General features: G+C 43.6%; 1 pseudogene; it reads left to right on the forward strand.

Moving 5' to 3' along the window:
• Positions 1-3,818: 3,818 nt before the first annotated feature.
• On the forward strand, positions 3,819-16,514 carry LOC133108258 (sodium- and chloride-dependent GABA transporter 2-like; annotated as a pseudogene).
• The last annotated feature ends 455 nt before the right edge of the window (positions 16,515-16,969 follow it).

The raw sequence follows: 16,969 nt of genomic DNA on the forward strand, positions 1-16,969 counted from the left end.
CATGGGCTATCCTACCACTGCTATGCGGATGATACCCAACTCTTCATCTCGTTCCCACCATCTGATACACAGGTTTCTGCTCGTATCTCTGCTTGCCTGAGTGACATCCAGAGCTGAAATTATATTCATCCCTGCTAATACCTCTCCCCACCTGGATCTGTCCATTTCCCTCGGGGATACCACACTCACGCCATCACCCAGTGCAAGGAACCTCGGCGTGGTGATGGACAGCAGACTGTCCCTTTCCGAGAACATTGCGGCGGTGACCCGGTCATGCAGGTTCTTCCTATACAACATACGGAGGATCCGCCCCTTTCTCACCCCCTACTCGACCCAGCTCCTGGTCCCAGCGATGGTTCTGTCCCGCCTGGACTACTGCAATTCCCTCTTGGCTGGCCTCCCAGCGTCCGCCATCAGACCCCTCCAACTTATCCAGAATGCAGCAGCTCGTCTGGTCTTCAACCTTCCCAAAAACTCACTCCCTGCTTACTTCCCTACACTGGCTGCCTGTCATGGCTCGCATCAAATTCAAAACATTGGTGCTAGCCTTCCAAGCAGTTAAGGGGTCTTCCCCAGCTTACGTACAAAAAATCATCAGACCCTACACCCCTGCCAGACCTCTTCATTCAGCCTCCACAGGCCGCTTGGCACCTCCCCCTCTCCAAACCTCCACCTCACGCTCACGACTACTGTCTGTTCTGGCTCCACGGTGGTGGAACGAACTCCCCGTTAAGGTCAGAACTGTAGAATCTCTCCCCACCTTCAAGCGCAAACTGAAGAAGCACCTCTTCAAGCAGCACCTCTCCCCATCCCTCCCTACCTCCCTGTGAACCTTAATTGTTGTCTTTGTGATTTACATAGTGTTTCGGTATTTTTAGTTGGCTAGGTAAGCAGTATTTGGATAGTTAAGTTTGGTTACTTTTGCTTTGTTGTTTGTTTGTTGATAAAAAAATAAATAAAAAAAAACGGTCCTGGTCCTGATCTTTGTTGTACGGGTAGCAATTGAAATTGTACTTCCCTCTAGGGTCTTTCAGCGCACTTAGCCCTGGTTATGGGTATGCACTTTGTTGTACGTCACTCTGGATAAGAGCGTTTGCCAAATGCCAATAATGTAATGTAATGAAATGTAATACCAAAAAGTTACAAATTACCGAGTACTAAACACCCTAACTAGTGAATAGGCTAGGTGAATGTGCATTCTGGTATCTGGTATACTGACGCGCCTATCAATCATTTCTGAGGGCCTATAAATAGACTGCAGTAACGAGGTACAAGGAAATTCCTTACCTGTTGGTGGTTCTTGTTCCTCTTTGTTCCGGTATGCAAGTTCCTGTCTGACGAGGTGGTGGAACTTGAAACTCTGCCCGCGCATAGCCTATTGAGGACATTGCTAGCTGCTGTTTTGCCGACATTAGTAATTCTTGTGTATCGCGTTGGCTCATTTAAGAGCTAAAGAACGTGGATAGCGGGGCTCCAGTTATATTAATACGCCAGTAACTGGCTAGGTGGAGCATTGGTGTTTTTAAACTGTGTTTCCCTGGGGTTCCGTATTTACAGTGGGAGCAATAATTATTTGATCCCTTGTAGGTTTGCCCACTTACAAAGAATGGAACTGTGTAGAATTTTAATATTAAGGTACATTTTAATATTGAGAGACAGAATATCACAAAATAATCCACAGTAGCAACATCAAATAAATTTCATGAATTTATTATCGTATTTTTGCAAGAAATAAGTATTTGATCCCCTACCAATCAGCAATAATTCTGGATCCCAGAGACCAGTTCGTTTTCCATTAAGAAGAACTCCTAATCTCAACTCATTACCCAAAACACCTGTGTCAACTCGTTCCATCATTATGTAGCTGTATAAAAGACACCTGTCCACACAATCAATCAGATTCCAACATTTCCACCATGTCCAAGACAAAGGAGCTGTCTCAGGACATCAGGGACAACATTGTAGACCTGCACAAGGTTGGGATGGGCTACAAGAAAATAAGCAAGCAGCTTGGTGAGAAGTTAACAACTGTTGAAGCAATTATTAGAAAATGGAGGAAACACAAAGTTTCCGCCAATCTCCCTCGGTCTGGGGCTCCACGCAAGATCTTGCCTCGTGGGATATCAATGATCATGAGAAAGGTCAGGGATCAGCCCAGTCCTACACAGGAGGTGCTTGTTAATGACCTGAAGGCAGTTGGGACCACAGTCACGAAGAGAACCATCAGTAACACACTACACCGTGAAGGATTAAAATCCTGCTGCACGCGCAAAGTTCCTCTGCTGAAGAAGGCACATGTACAGGCCCATCTGAAGTTTGCCAAAGAACACCGGGATGATCCAGAGGAGGCTTGGGAGAAGGTGATGTGGTCAGATGAGACCAAAATAGAGCTATTTGGCATCAACTCGACTCGCCGTGTTTGGAGGAAGAGAAATGCTGAGTACAACCCCAAGAACACCATCGCCACTGTGAAGCATGGAGGTGGAAACCTTAGGCTTTGGGGGTGTTTCTCAGCTAAGGGGACAGGACAACTTCACCATATCGAGGGGAGGATGAATGGGGCCATGTCCCAGGAAATTTAGGGCGACTTCTCTCAGTGAGAGCACTGAAAATGGGTCGTGGATGGGTCTTCCAACATGACAATGACCCAAAACATACGGCCAAGGCAACAAAGGAGTGGCTCAAAAAGAAGCATATTAAGGTCCTGGAGTGGCCTAGCCAGTCTCCAGACCTAAATCCCATCAAAAATCTGTGGAGGGAGCTGAAGCTTCGAGTTGCCAAGCGACAGCCTCGGAACCGTAAGTATTTGGAGAGGATCTGCCAAGAGGAGTGGACCAAAATCCCTCCCAAGATGTGTGACCTGGTGAAGAATTACAACAAACGTCTGACCTCTGTGCTTGCCAACAAAGGTTTCTCCACCAAGTATTAAGTCCCATTGTTCTATGGATCAAATACTTATTTCATGTGAAAATATGATATTAAATTCATAAAATTTACATGATGTTGTTATTGTGGATTATTATTATTAGATATTCTGTCTCTCAATGTTAAAATGTACCTATGATTAAAAGTCTACACAGTTTCATTCTTTGTAAGTGAGCAAACCTACAAAATCAGCAAGGGATCAAATAATTATTGCTCCCACTGTATTTGTAATTAATATATGTTAATATATATATAAATATATGTTTTAATATATCCTTATTACTGACAAACCAACGGTTGATCGAGTTGGGGCTTTGGGGCGGCTTACTGTTTACGTTGCAGTGCGTGGTTTGGGATCTGGTTTGGTGTGGACGTTGCTACGGCGCCGTCGGAAGTGGTGCCGTTCTTTTCATTGCATGTTATAGTATGTGTGTGTAGAAGTAGAATATTTGATTCACCGTGTCCGTATCTCACCGATGTACAGTGCGTGTGCGTGTGTATGTCTGCTCGCACCTTCACGAGTGAGCAACCTTTTGGTTCCACTTCCAGTAAGTCCTCCACCCTCCACGGACCCGTACCCGCAAGCACCCAGTAGCGCCCCTAGCGGCGGGGAAGACCTATCGGCTAATTTTATAAGTTTGGGGATCCAATGGGTTTTTGTGTGGGTTTTCAACTGTGTTTTTTTGGATTGTAAGAAATAAACTCTGTTTTTATTCTTGAATTCACGTCTCTGCTTGTTCATGTACTTGATCATACCTATGTGGGGATTGATCACCAATCCTCGATTCTTAAACTATTTCCTTGGGCACAATTCCCAAGGTGGCGTAATCGAGTGGTGTTATACCAGGTCACACAAGCAATGCGGCAGAAAGAGTCAGGCAGTGCTAAGGAGGATGAGCCAGGCAGCAGGTCAGCTTTTGCATGAGTGTGCCCTGCGATGGACTGGCGACCTGTCCAGTGTGTATTCCTGCCTTTCGCCCAATGTATGCTGGGATAGGCTCCAGCCCCCCTGCGACCCTGTTCAGGATAAGCGGGTTCAGATAATGGATGGATGGATGGATGGATTCTTTAAGGCCCCGTCACTCATTCGTTACTGACCGGCTATGGCCACCAGAGGGCAGGGACTCATTAGTGCCAGGGGAGTCTACCTCCGGAGGGTAAATGGTAAATGGTTGGCATTTATATAGCGCCTTTATCCAAAGCGCTGTACAATTGATGCTTCTCATTCACCCATTCATACACACACTCCCACACCGACAGCGATTGGCTGCCATGCAAGGCGCTGACCAGCTCATCAGGAGCATTTGGGGGTTAGGTGTCTTGCTCAGGGACACTTCAACACAGCCCGGGCGGGGGATAGAACCGGCAACCCTCCAACTGCCAGACGACTGCTCTTACTGCCTGAGCCATGTTGCCCCCATAACCCGGGGGTTATTTTCTGTTTCCCTTACCTCCCGGGATTTTGTGGCGGACACGTTATAAGGTATTACCCTTAGTCGCTCCTGGTTCTCCGCCAGTCCCCGACAGTACATTAGCTCAGTATCTCAGGTACACTGTGCTTATGTACGAGGTGTCTGTCAGTAGTATTATGTAAATATTAAAAGTACCTGTGTACGTATTATGTACGTTCACAGGTATTGATTTACATATTACATATTGATATTCTCAATGGTGTGTTTAGTACTTCAGTCTCTTACACAGTCACACATTACTGACACCCTGAAAGCAAACATCTCAGGTTTTGTTCAAATACCAGTCATGAGACTGCTAACTGAATTTATCTCATACGTTACCTTTGATTGTGGGTGTATCTGCAGGAGCATTCCTTGTGCTATATTTGGTCTTTGTGGTGACCTGTGGGATACCCCTGTTCCTGCTGGAGACTGCCATGGGGCAGTACACCCGGGAGGGGGGCATCACCTGCTGGAGGAAGCTGTGCCCATTGGCTGAGGGTAAGAGGCCAGAAACCTCTGTGGGCAAATGGATAAAACTGAGATCACTTTGGCTTTACCGACAGGGAGCAATGGAGAGAAGAGACAAAATCCCCCTGTGTGATTGAGTTCAGTTATTCTCACATGCAAATCTCCAAACTCAATATGCTCATATAAAATGCAAACAAGAGAAAGTACACTGTTGCTATTAGTGAGGAGTGGTTATTAATTGTTGCTCTAGGCTGTTGGACTCTTCTTGTGTGTTGAGCGCCCTGATGTCAGGCCAATTTCCGCTGCCTTGCATCCAAGTATGGAGAGGTGGAGTCAACAGTGTAGTTTGCTAACTACAGTCTCTAACCACAGAACTAAATGCAGTATGTTCACTTTAGAGGAGGCTACTTGGTGTCTACAGTCTATAAAACGGAGTGAGGTCAGTCAATACACTGGGAGCAAATGGATAATCAGCAGTAGGGTTACAGCGCTTGGTTGCCATACAGGAGGGGGATAGAATATTCTCCCAAACCAAAGTTCACCCAGGAAAATGAATCTATTATAACTATAGCTCTTATACTTCTGTCAGACTCTAACTCTGTTAGGCTAAAAGGTCGATTCAACTCAATGGGCTAATTGCAAGAAATATTCACAGTATATTACTGGAGTTTGTTATATGCTCAGTGTGTCTCTCAAAGCAGAAGACTTCAATGCTATTATCAGGAGTGCTAAGGTGAAGAGGAACCACAGCAGGCATGTGCATAATTGTACAAGTTGCTGTTCAAAACGATGATTGCATAACCAGGTGTTAATTAAGTGTGTGTATATGTGTATTTGTCTCAGGGGTTGGCTATGCTGGTCAGCTGATCATGATTTACAATGTCATCTGTTATATGATCATCCTGGCCTGGGCCCTCTTCTACCTCTACTTCTCCTTCAGCTCTGAGCTGCCCTGGGCCAGCTGCTCCAACACCTGGAACTCAGGTAAAGTATGAAATGTTTTGTACGTGCTATAACTCCACCTGCAGAACACACTGCAAGCCCATAGTCTTTTATGTCTGAGGTTAAGGGTCTTGCTCAAGAGCCCAACAACTGTGTGGATCTTATTATGGCTACACCAGGGCTTGACCCAGTAATGCACCTTAGCCACTAGGCTACAGGCTGCACCATGATGATCATTACACTTGAAAATACATGAATAAATGAAGAACATCCACTGGAACAAGAAGCACAGCCACAGCAGTTACAGTTCATCCCATTTCAAACTTCACATTGGAAGCGGATCACCTCTCATCCACCTCCTAATGGGGTGAAAGGAACAGTCTGCTAATACTTGTTCCAAAATATCATACCACCTGTCCAGAAATTCACCTGTTGAACACCTGTTCAAAAAATCAAGGAGACAAGGAAGCATTGGCAAATTCCCCAAATGTAATTTCTCAAGTGAAAATATGGTAGCTAATGGAAAAAGTAAGCTTGTGTATAAAGAGTATAAGAGTCACGTCAACAGTGTAGTTTGCTAACTACAATCGCTAACCACAGAACTAAATGTTTCTGTATGTTCATGACCTTAGCTACAGTTTAGAGGAGGCTACTTGGTGCCTACAGTCTATAAAACAGTTTGCAGCCTGTGCTGGGCTTAAAATATTTTATTGATTGCTTTAAAATAAATGTTTGTTGACCACAAAACAAAACAAAAAAATACAGCTATTCAACATTTAACGGTCAAGAGATCAAGAACACTCGTAGGGATGGGCATGGTTAATCGATTCACCAGATAACCAAAACCGAAACGGCCAACGTCCCAACCAGATAACTTTTTCATTCTCTTCTGGATATTAGCCTTATAATTAAGTTAACATTAAAACAATTTTTTTCGATAAAAACATGTATAAGAATGTTATATATGTTGGTCGCCTACTGCAGTGAGGTCATAGAATTTGAGAGTAGCGAAATTTACATGATTGCTACAATGACTCAAAAACACAGCGGAAGCAGGCTGTCGCAAACAGAATCGGGAACCATGCGCAAACTCGGAATTGATCGAAAGGGATCTTCATTAACAAGGTCACTGTCCAGATTCAGTAGCCAGCAAACAGGAATAACACACAAGGGACAGGCAAGGGTCTGGGCGGACAGGGTGATGAAGAGCAGGCGAGACAAAGTCAAATAGAGGTGAGGGTCTAAACCAGGAGATCAGTCTGAGAGGAAAGGCAGGAATTGAGATGGGGCTTGGAGGAGGAGAAGGGCGGAGGACCACAGGCTGGGCAAAGGGACTGGAACAGGACTAGGAGAGCAGGCTTGGAAGCGGGACAGGAAACTATGGAAACAGGCACTGGGAAATCAACCGCAAGAAAACAAGACACGAGCACGAAGGCAAGGAGCAAGGCAATCTGGCACAGGACAAAGAAACAGACAAGCTTCAATGCAAGCTGTTTTTGAGGTCCTGGGGGAGGACCTATATCGGACTCTTTATCGGAGTATTGACCAAGGTCATTGCCGTTTGTAGCAATGAGTCCATGCCTCTGCAGCTATCTGGGCAGCAGCAAGCAATTACGCCCAAGCACATGACACAGAGAGTGGTACTCTTTGGCTGTGATGAGAGCATCACACACAGTCCGGCGCGCAACCGTACCTTGTTGGATAAGTCGAGGGAAGCGGTCTTAGAAAGAGCCATGTAGCAGCTGGCTAATGTAGGCTAAGTGAAGAAATTTAGAAGTGTGTGTAGCTGGCTAAATTGGTTTCGGGCTAGCCTGGAAGCTTTTTGTTGAAGGCTGAAAGCCATGATAAAAATAGCTTCTCGGCAGTGACTCTGTGAGTGGAGTAAGAAAAGTTGTGAGAAGTGAATGTCAACTGAAGTGGAGTAGCACTGCGGTGTACTACAGTATAGTATGCGGGTGCCTCCTGTAGTATTGCACATGCTACTATCTGTCAAAGCCAGTGCAATGAAATGCTTCTGCCGAGGTCCCTATCGGCGACTCTCTGTGCTTCAGATCACTGTGTGGATTTCTCCAATCAATTTCCTTATACAGGTTCCCTCTCAGAAGATTGAGACCGACAAAGTAAGAGACTCAACGCATAGTGACGGGTGTGGAACTTTAATTTAACAGACTCAAACAGGGTCATACAGTATACACCAGACTGACATTTAATATTCATGTTTCATACTTTTTATTTATTTAAAACATTTCTCCATAGAAATGAACCATCATTTCTCTCTCTCTTTCTCTCTATCTTCCACCAGGCAGTTTATTTCTCAGCTACCTTCCCATACCTGATGCTTTTGGTGTTGTTGATATGAGGGCTAACTCTACCTGGAGCTCTGCAGGGGGTGGAGTTCTACCTGTACCCTGACCCCTCCCACCTGGCAGACCCACAGGTAAGTACTCCGTAACACCAGCTGCACCTTTTCACCCAGCCAGGGACAAAGTTCATTGAAGCAACACCCAATGTGTTCAAGGTTTCTGATGTCACTGCAGGTGTGGATGGACGCAGGAGCTCAGATCTTCTCCTACAGTGTTGTAGTGGGTTCTCTGACTGTCCTGGGTAGCTACAACACCTATTACAACAACTGCTACAAGTAAGGACAAGCTTACCCGCAGTACAGATGTGCAGGAAAACGGACAGGTTCTTAACTATAAATATGCATCTCTGTCCAGTGTAATACTCAGATACCAACACATATCCTGTCAGGTTCTATTATCTATTTGCGTCTACGTTCTTAGCGTTTTCATTCTTTCTTACCCTCTGTGCTCACCATCGTCAGTTAATTCATTCACTGTCATTTGTTTCACCTGGATTGTTTTGCCTGATTGTTATTACCTCTTGTTACCTATGCATTTAAACCCCTGTTTGTCTCACTCGTTGCCAGATTGTCATGTGCTATAGCCATTCAGCATTTTTCTGTCTGATCTCCTGTGTGACCTGCTTTGTTTTCGACTTCTGTTTTTTGGATTTCCTTTGTAAAACCCCACGCTAACCCAACGACGGAATTTTGCGAGGGCTGAAGGTATCAGCGTGCTCGTCCTTCTGGTGTTGCTGAAAGAATACTAATAGGGTTAAAAATTAGTGGCCCCTATGCGGAGATTCTAGATCAGCCAATAAATAAACCACGATACAAAGGCAGTAGTACCACTCTGCCTTCCGCTCTTTACTGGTCCGGGCTGACCAAGTATCTCCACAATAGGGCCAATAGATTCACCTTCGTTTATCTGACTCCATTTTAGAATAATAATTTAGATTAGTTATCCACATTAGATAGATTTCTTATTGATAATTTTGACTTGATCGCTATAGGAATCCTGTACTGAGATTTACTCTCCGAACAGTCCTCTGCTGGTACCGCCGCATGTCACGTCGCGCGTTATGTGCACGTCTCACGAACTGACTAGATATCTATAGTCATCACAGAGGTCGCAGGAATAGCTACTCTTGGGTATATCTGTTTACAGCCTAGGGACCCAAGCAGACCAACCTAGCTACGGCTGTGCTCGACATGAATGAACTACCACGTGGAGGCGAGGGATTTACCATCATAGGTCTACGGGTGCTATACACCGTGATACATGAAGCGTAAATATTCATCCTCCCTTGACCAGTTTGAGGGGGTAAACCAAGCATTCCCTGTATAACATTGAGTGTCAGTAAGCGAAACCACACCGATCAAGTTTTAACAATTTATTTTACCAGGCAAGTTACATACGTAATTACACACTAGTTCCAAATAAAAAACATTACAATGGAAACCAAATTACGGAGTCTTAAAAGTCATACCTGGTAATAAAAGCTACATACGGGAGTCTGGCTACAGACACTCTGTACGTAGAAATTACGTGCACTGTGTGCACGGGAGGCTGATTGCATTCTCCCAGATTGCTTAGTTTACTGTCCTTAAATCCAAAATCTGGCCTTTGATGTTAACCCTAAAAATGGGTCACCCATCTGGAATTTGGAGCCACGCCTCCCCAGGAAACGCAGGGGGGTTGAGGCACATGGCTTTCACTGCGGCAGAGCTCCACACAGTTTCTCTCTGGTTCCTGGTTGGTTATGATGTCCAGGGTTTGCTGTTGCAGAAATAAAACCATTGCACCAGTCGCACTGAAACAATCAGAATAATACCAAACATGAATATTATCTAAACTGACTTTGTCATGAAACATCCAGTGCTGTACACATCATTTAGTGACTGAGGAAGAGGGAGATCTGAGAGGGAGGGAGTAAGAAAGGGGGTTCAGGAGAAGGTCAGGGCCTAGCAGGAAGTATTTCCTCCCAACCTCTCTGTGCCGTAAAGAATGTTGCCCCGTCGTAACGAGTTTTAACGGCTGGAGGCCTGAGTCTTCCCCCACAGGCTCCTGCCCGTATGGGTGCGGAGATAGTGGGGGTTAATGGTGCATGCTCCTGGGTTAAATTACTTTACAGCCACATATTCCGCAATACCAGAGGAAGCCAGCAAGCTGACCAGCCCTGATTCCTTCGCTGTGTTTGGCTTCCCTTCAGTTTTTTGGATTTTGTTTCTGTCTGTTTTCATCCCTTTGCCTGTGACCTCGACCACTCTCTGGATTATCCTTGTATTACCTGTTTGCCTGGAAACCGAATCTTTGCCTGGACTCACTTACAAACTTCCTAATCTCTACCATTACTGTTTGCTGAACTGCCTGTCTGAACTGCTCTGAAGTTAATAAAGACTTTAACATTAACTTCTGTGATCTTGCTCTTGAGTTCAGTGTTCTGGGGCCTGACATATCCTGCATGACACATGGCAGTGAGCACCTAATTTTTTTCACCGTGGAACAAAATAAATGCAAAAATGAGAGCTGGTCAGAGATTTATCCTCCTGGTGGTGTTTCTACAGGGACAGTTTATGGCTGTGTCTGCTGAACAGCGGGACCAGCCTGGTGGCAGGATTTGTGTTTTTTTCTGTGCTGGGGTTCATGGCACATGAGCAGGGTGTCCCCATAGCAGAAGTGGCAGAATCAGGTACTTTGTACAGTATGTCAAATGTATTTATTAGACTTATTTCTTAGACTTCTACTGTTGTGACCTATCCACTTAGCATTATGATGCGTTGTGTGTTCAGAGATGGTTCTGCATACCACTGTGGTCATGTGGTTATTTGCATTACTGTCACCTTCCTGTCAGCTTTTGCCAGTGTTTGTGTTCTCCCATTAATAAGGTGTTTCTGTCTGCAGAACAGCTGCTCACTGGATCTTTTTTTTTTTTTTTTGCTTTGGTACCATTCTTTGCAAACTCTAGAGACTTATGTGCAAAATCCTGAGAATTGATCCACTTTGGAAAATGTCTGAATGTTTTAAATTATGCAGTTTTTTCCAGCCTGACTGTAATTGTTACCCAGCAGGACTGTCTGTATAAATAATGGCCAACTGATTCGTCTGACAATAATAGACCTATCTATAGTATGATAAAATACGGTTTTATTTTCATCTGCAACTGTTGCTCAGCTGATCCATTGCATATCTACTGTTAGACAACCATGACATTTAAAACATGTAACAGCCTACTGATTAGTCTGACAAAAATAGGCCACTATAGTGTAATTCACAGTATGATATATAGTAATGTTATCATAGCTCAGATTTTCTTTTGAATTAACTTTTTTTTGCAAGAAACTCCTCCCTAGCCGCTGGGCTTTTATGTCATGAATGTGTTTCGGACATCAAAATAACAAGGCACATCGTTGACCAATATGTTTTGGCACTGTTATTCAATTCTTATGTTGGATTTGGCATTTATCGCGTATTGTGATTAACTCTTCACATGTCCAGCTGTATTAACAGACAGTATGTAAAAAGGTAATCTGTGGAGGGTGCTCTGCATAACAGCATCTGCTTAATGCAGAACTGTGTGACTGTGATGTGAAGGAATATGACCTGGGTAAGAATGGCAGGTTCATTTATTATTCTCCCATTCCTTCTGACTCCTTCACTTTCCTCCTGTGTTCTTTGTTCTCCCCTGCTCCCTGCTCCTGGTCTGGTCTGGCATTCATTGTGTACCCCCAAGCAGTAGCAATGATGCCCCTACCTCAGCTGTGGGCCGCTTGCTTCTTCATTATGATCATCCTGTTGGGCCTGGACACTCAGGTAATCAGTTTCCTGGCTGTGGCTCGCCTCTCCTGGCTGCTCAGTCTGTGATACTGCTGCCACTACTAATGTCTGTGGCCCTGTTTACTTCTGGATCCATCCAGTTTGGTTCTTGCTCAACATGAAGGAAAACTGTGCTGAGCTAGCAAGGTATCATGCTGGGTTACCAGAGAGCACAGCTAGATTACTTGGCAAAACTTGACTAACTGGAGAACATTTCATAATTAATAATAAAGATGTATTTGTGGATAGTTTCACACAAGCAGGAAAACGGTAAACATTAGTGTGGGTCAATTATCTTTCTTTTGTTTTTTCCATTCTTTCTCTCTGGTGAACCTTGTGCTGTCCGTCTGTTGTTCAGTTTGTGGGGATGGAAGTGGTGATAACATCGGTGATGGACCTGTTTCCCAAAGTACTACAGAGGGTTGGGCGCAGAGAGATCTTTATCCTGCTCTTCTGCCTCACCTGCATTGTTTGTGATGGTCTCACAGGTGAGAAGATAGCTGGGGAGAGATAGAAATACATTTCAGTGTACACTATCAATTTTCCCATCTGGCACTCATTTCTACCAATTTTAAATCCTGAATGTTGATTGAAGTTGTTCAGATTAACTACCTTGTTCAGCACAACAGGCCATATGAAAGAGTTCAAACTTGCATCAGTCTGATCATCACAACAATCTCAGGTCTCATACGAAGCACATATCTCCTCTGTCTCACCAAAGCACATAGAGAGAGGCCGGAAAAAAAAGGCCAGAGAAAGCTGTTCCACCTCCAATGACTGCAGTGGAATGAAAAAAATAGTGCAGTGCTATACTTTGACCATTAGGGGACAGTGTGGTGGCACTGCTAAACAGAGTAGAATAAATGGTTGTCAGTTGAGCTAAATGCTATGAAATGGTCAATACAATCTAGTTAAAAAAGAATAACTGGAACATTGCTGTCATTGTTATATGGTCTATTTTTTTTAGCAAATACATAATTATAAGCTGAGATACAATCAGAGGTTGTTTAATGATCCCATTTCCACTAGCACTGAGGCTACCTGACTTTCATTCTACGTGCTAAGAAAATCTTATTATGTTTCTGACGCCTGTGAATTTTCTCCCATTCAAAATAAAAGAATCTGACGGAGACTAACTAACCCCATTAATTCTAACCCAGTTTTAGTACTCATAGTCATCCACTGAAGATGAAACCTGATATTCATGTTGGCAGCAAATCTCTGTACTCGATCTCTGGTCTCACCCTGACTTGTTTCCCTACAATATCAGTTCTTGTCATTTTCCCTTCTGTTCACCGGGGGGGGGGGGGGATGTATGTGTTCCAGCTCCTGGACTACTATGCCTGTAATGGGGCCTGTATGTTCTTCCTGTGTGTGTTCAAGGTTCTGGCCATGGGCTGGCTGTTTGGTGAGTGCAGGACTTTGCTGAATGGATTGAGGAAGATAGCTGGCTGTATTACTGCACAGACAGTGTATCTTTCAACAAACTGTCCAAACCTTTCCAATGCAACACTGGAAATAGAAAAGAAAAAAATGGCACCCAACGGAAATAGGTTATGGACAAGAATCGAAACAAAGTACTCACAATGTACAGAAGAGGTCATGCAAATGGCATTATGTATAAAAAATTTTTTTTTAATGTATGAAATGAAACATCAAGACAGAGCATAACATGGCCTACTTTCCTTTCGTTCATCGCCAAAGACAGGAGAAACTGTTTTAAGGTAGAAGAAATAAACATACAGAGAATGGTAGATTATCTCTGAATTGAAGACTTCAATCTTGGTCGAGCTTGATACCAAGATCATGGAGAGAAGTACAAGCATTTGTAGTTCTCTGAAACTCTTATGGTTTTGCCCATTTGTATACCTCAGACAAAGTCATTAAATGCAATTCTGAGCCAAGTCTCAAGTCTCTGAGCTAGAGTCTGAGTCAAGTCTCAAGTCTCCAGAATGGCGCAGCCTACACAACAGTATGGCTTGAGAAATTCATCATGATTCAGATGCTAGTTGAAGATATAGAAACCAGAAGTGTAGATGACATTTTGTATATGGCATCACGTGTGACAACTGAAGTATTATCAGTATTATCAGGGGCACACACAAAAGAACTACCATGTCTAAGCCAACATTTTGGCAAAGCCATTCTCAAGATGGCTGGGAGAAAGCTTTGCCAAAACCTCAGGTCTGGGTTCAGGTTCGACAGCTTTTAATGCCATGGTCTATTGCAAACAATTTAAAGTACATACAGTTCTTATTTGTATATTTGACGCTGGAATAACAATCAATGTCTACATAACGTCACCCAACAGGATATTCAAAAGTACTCACTGTCCTGCTTGCATATCAAGCTTAAAGTTTATACTCAGTGGTTTTTTAAATAGTGCCACCAATGCAGTTGCTTCTGTGATCAATGTAGACTGATCAAATTTATGAAATTCAAAATGTGCACATCAAGGCACATAGACATAGCCTACTTTAAAAAAATAAAGACCAAGATAAAAACTTGTTAGCATGTCAGGGCGACCAATAAGAAAGAGATTGAATGTCAAATGCACAAGGATGGCCTTATAATTGGAACTTTACTTCATCGCCAAAGACAGGAGAAAATGGTTTAAGCTTCAAAAGATAAACAGAGAATGGTAGAGTCTCTCTGAATTGAACCAAGCTTCAAAATTCCTCTGTTGAGGAATAATTAATTTCAGAATCATTTAGACCTATGCAGACTTCAATCTTGGTCCAGCTTTATTACATGGTCATGGTGAGAAGTACAAGCATTTGTACTTCTCTGAAACTGTTACCCCAGTTTACATAATACCAAGAGCACTCAAAACCCCTTCAAAAGGGCAAACTTTAAGCCAGAGAGCCAGCAATTCCATAACGTACTGCTCCACTGTGCTTACATTACAGTTTTATCGAAAGCGACTTACAGTTGATGAGACTAAGCAGGAGACAAGGGCCCAAGGGCTGTGCGGATCTTATTGTGGCTACACCAGGGATCGAACCACCAACCTTGTGGGTCCCAGGAAGCTTATAAAACAAAGCAAGGGTCCCCGCCCCCCCCCCCCCCCCCCCCCCCCCAGTGGAATCTCCCATTATGCATGACACACTACACTCACCGTTATTCCTGTTTTCCCTGGAGCAGGGGCTGAGCGCATGATGGATGTGATCGAGGACATGACTGGGGAACGGCCCAGCCTCATCTTTAAGCTCTGCTCGCTCTACTTCACCCCACTGGTGACCCTGGTGAGTTTGACTCACCCCCACTGTGGGATGTCCAGAGACAGAGAATCTGCCTGACTCACGTATTACAGAACAACCTCATGTTGCATTTGAGATTTATTAAACTGCAAACTTCAGCAAAATGAATACAATTGAATGAGGATTGCAGCACAAACAAGATGTTTTGTGCACAGGAAAGCTAAAATATTCACATGTGAAAAGAAAATGGCATATGTAAACTGGGCATTTGTAAACAAATTATATATGGTAGGTTACATTTTCCTGGTCTCATTTTAAAAGTTGGATTATTGTTATAGTTTTTACATGTAGGCTAATCCATTAAATCCTCCAGTCTGCAAGTGAGGATAAGACTGGAAATTTGAATTCCTGTGAAGTCTGGAGGGGCTGCTGAGTTGAACAATTGAAGTGGCCCCATGCTGAGTCTGAATTCACAGCATGTCAAACTTTGAAGTGGGTGGGATACGACAGCAGATAATCAATAAATCAAGTCTCGGAAACTGAGTGTTTGTGACTGCATAACTGTGACCCAGTTTCAACAACTGAACTCAAATTCATGTTATTTCTACTTCTATGACACAATGGCAGCATGGTGTGTGTAACATTTATTAAACCTTCCACTCTTCCTCCTCTCCCGTAGGGATCCTTTATCTTTTCTCTGGTGAAGTACCAGCCCCTGACCTTTAACCGCTGGTATGTGTATCCAGACTGGGCGTACATGCTGGGCTGGCTGCTGGCCCTCTTCTCTGTTGTACTGGTGCAAGCTCTCCATCAGCACTGGCACTCTCAGACAGGTGAGGCCTGGATCCTCTGTCTCCACAGCTGTGCAGAAAGATAGCCTTGTTTTCACTGTCCCACCCCCTTACCCAGGGCCAAAAGTGTTTTACCTAATTGCACACACACACACACACACACACACACACACACACACACACACACATACACACTCTCAAAACATCAGTAGATATGCAATGAGCCAAATTCAAGGCAGGTGGCTGTGGATAGAGCTGTCTGTCCTGTACAATATTTAGTGAAAAATAGTGTAGAGTCTCCACTCTTACTCCTACATAGGCAGCACACTATGAGTCTTATCTACTTGAGAAACTAATCTTTTAAAGTAAAACCTATTCACTCATGTATTTTATATTAAATATATGATGAGTGATCATTGGCATTGTTTTGTGCATTGTAAATACATTACATATTTATATTGTGTAAAATACTTGCTTATCAAGATCCCTACCATTATTATTTTTCTGCTGACAGAGATGGTCTGATCTGTGTCACCCTGGTGACGACCTCCCCCTGACCCGGAAGCAAATGGCTGAGCGAGAACATACAATTACTGCCACAGAGATGGAAGAGTTAATGACCAACTAATTCATATTTTGCAGATTTGTTTAGTATTTTTTAACGGGCTACATCCTGGTAACACACCTGATTTTGCTTCCCAACTCTCTGTTATGTACGGCTCTGAGAACCCAAACGCAGACCACAGGATAATCCAAAATTGTTTTTTTATTAGTCCGAAATCGTAGCCAGGAGATCCAATACAATGACAAAAATGAAAGGCAAAAGAATAGTCGAAAAAATCCAGAAAATCTAAATGTTAAAGTACAGAAGGGCGAAGGCAAAAATCGAAATCAGAAAACAAAGCAGAATGTCAAAAAACCAGAGAAGCAGAAAGGCAAACGAAACAAAAGGGCAAGGCAGGCTCGGAAATCAAAAGGCAAAGGGGTGTCTATCAAGAATCTCAAGAATTAGGCTTACGAAGTATTCGGCA

The sequence above is a fragment of the Conger conger genome, chromosome 13 (assembly GCF_963514075.1).
Source record: "Conger conger chromosome 13, fConCon1.1, whole genome shotgun sequence".
NCBI lineage: Eukaryota > Metazoa > Chordata > Actinopteri > Anguilliformes > Congridae > Conger > Conger conger.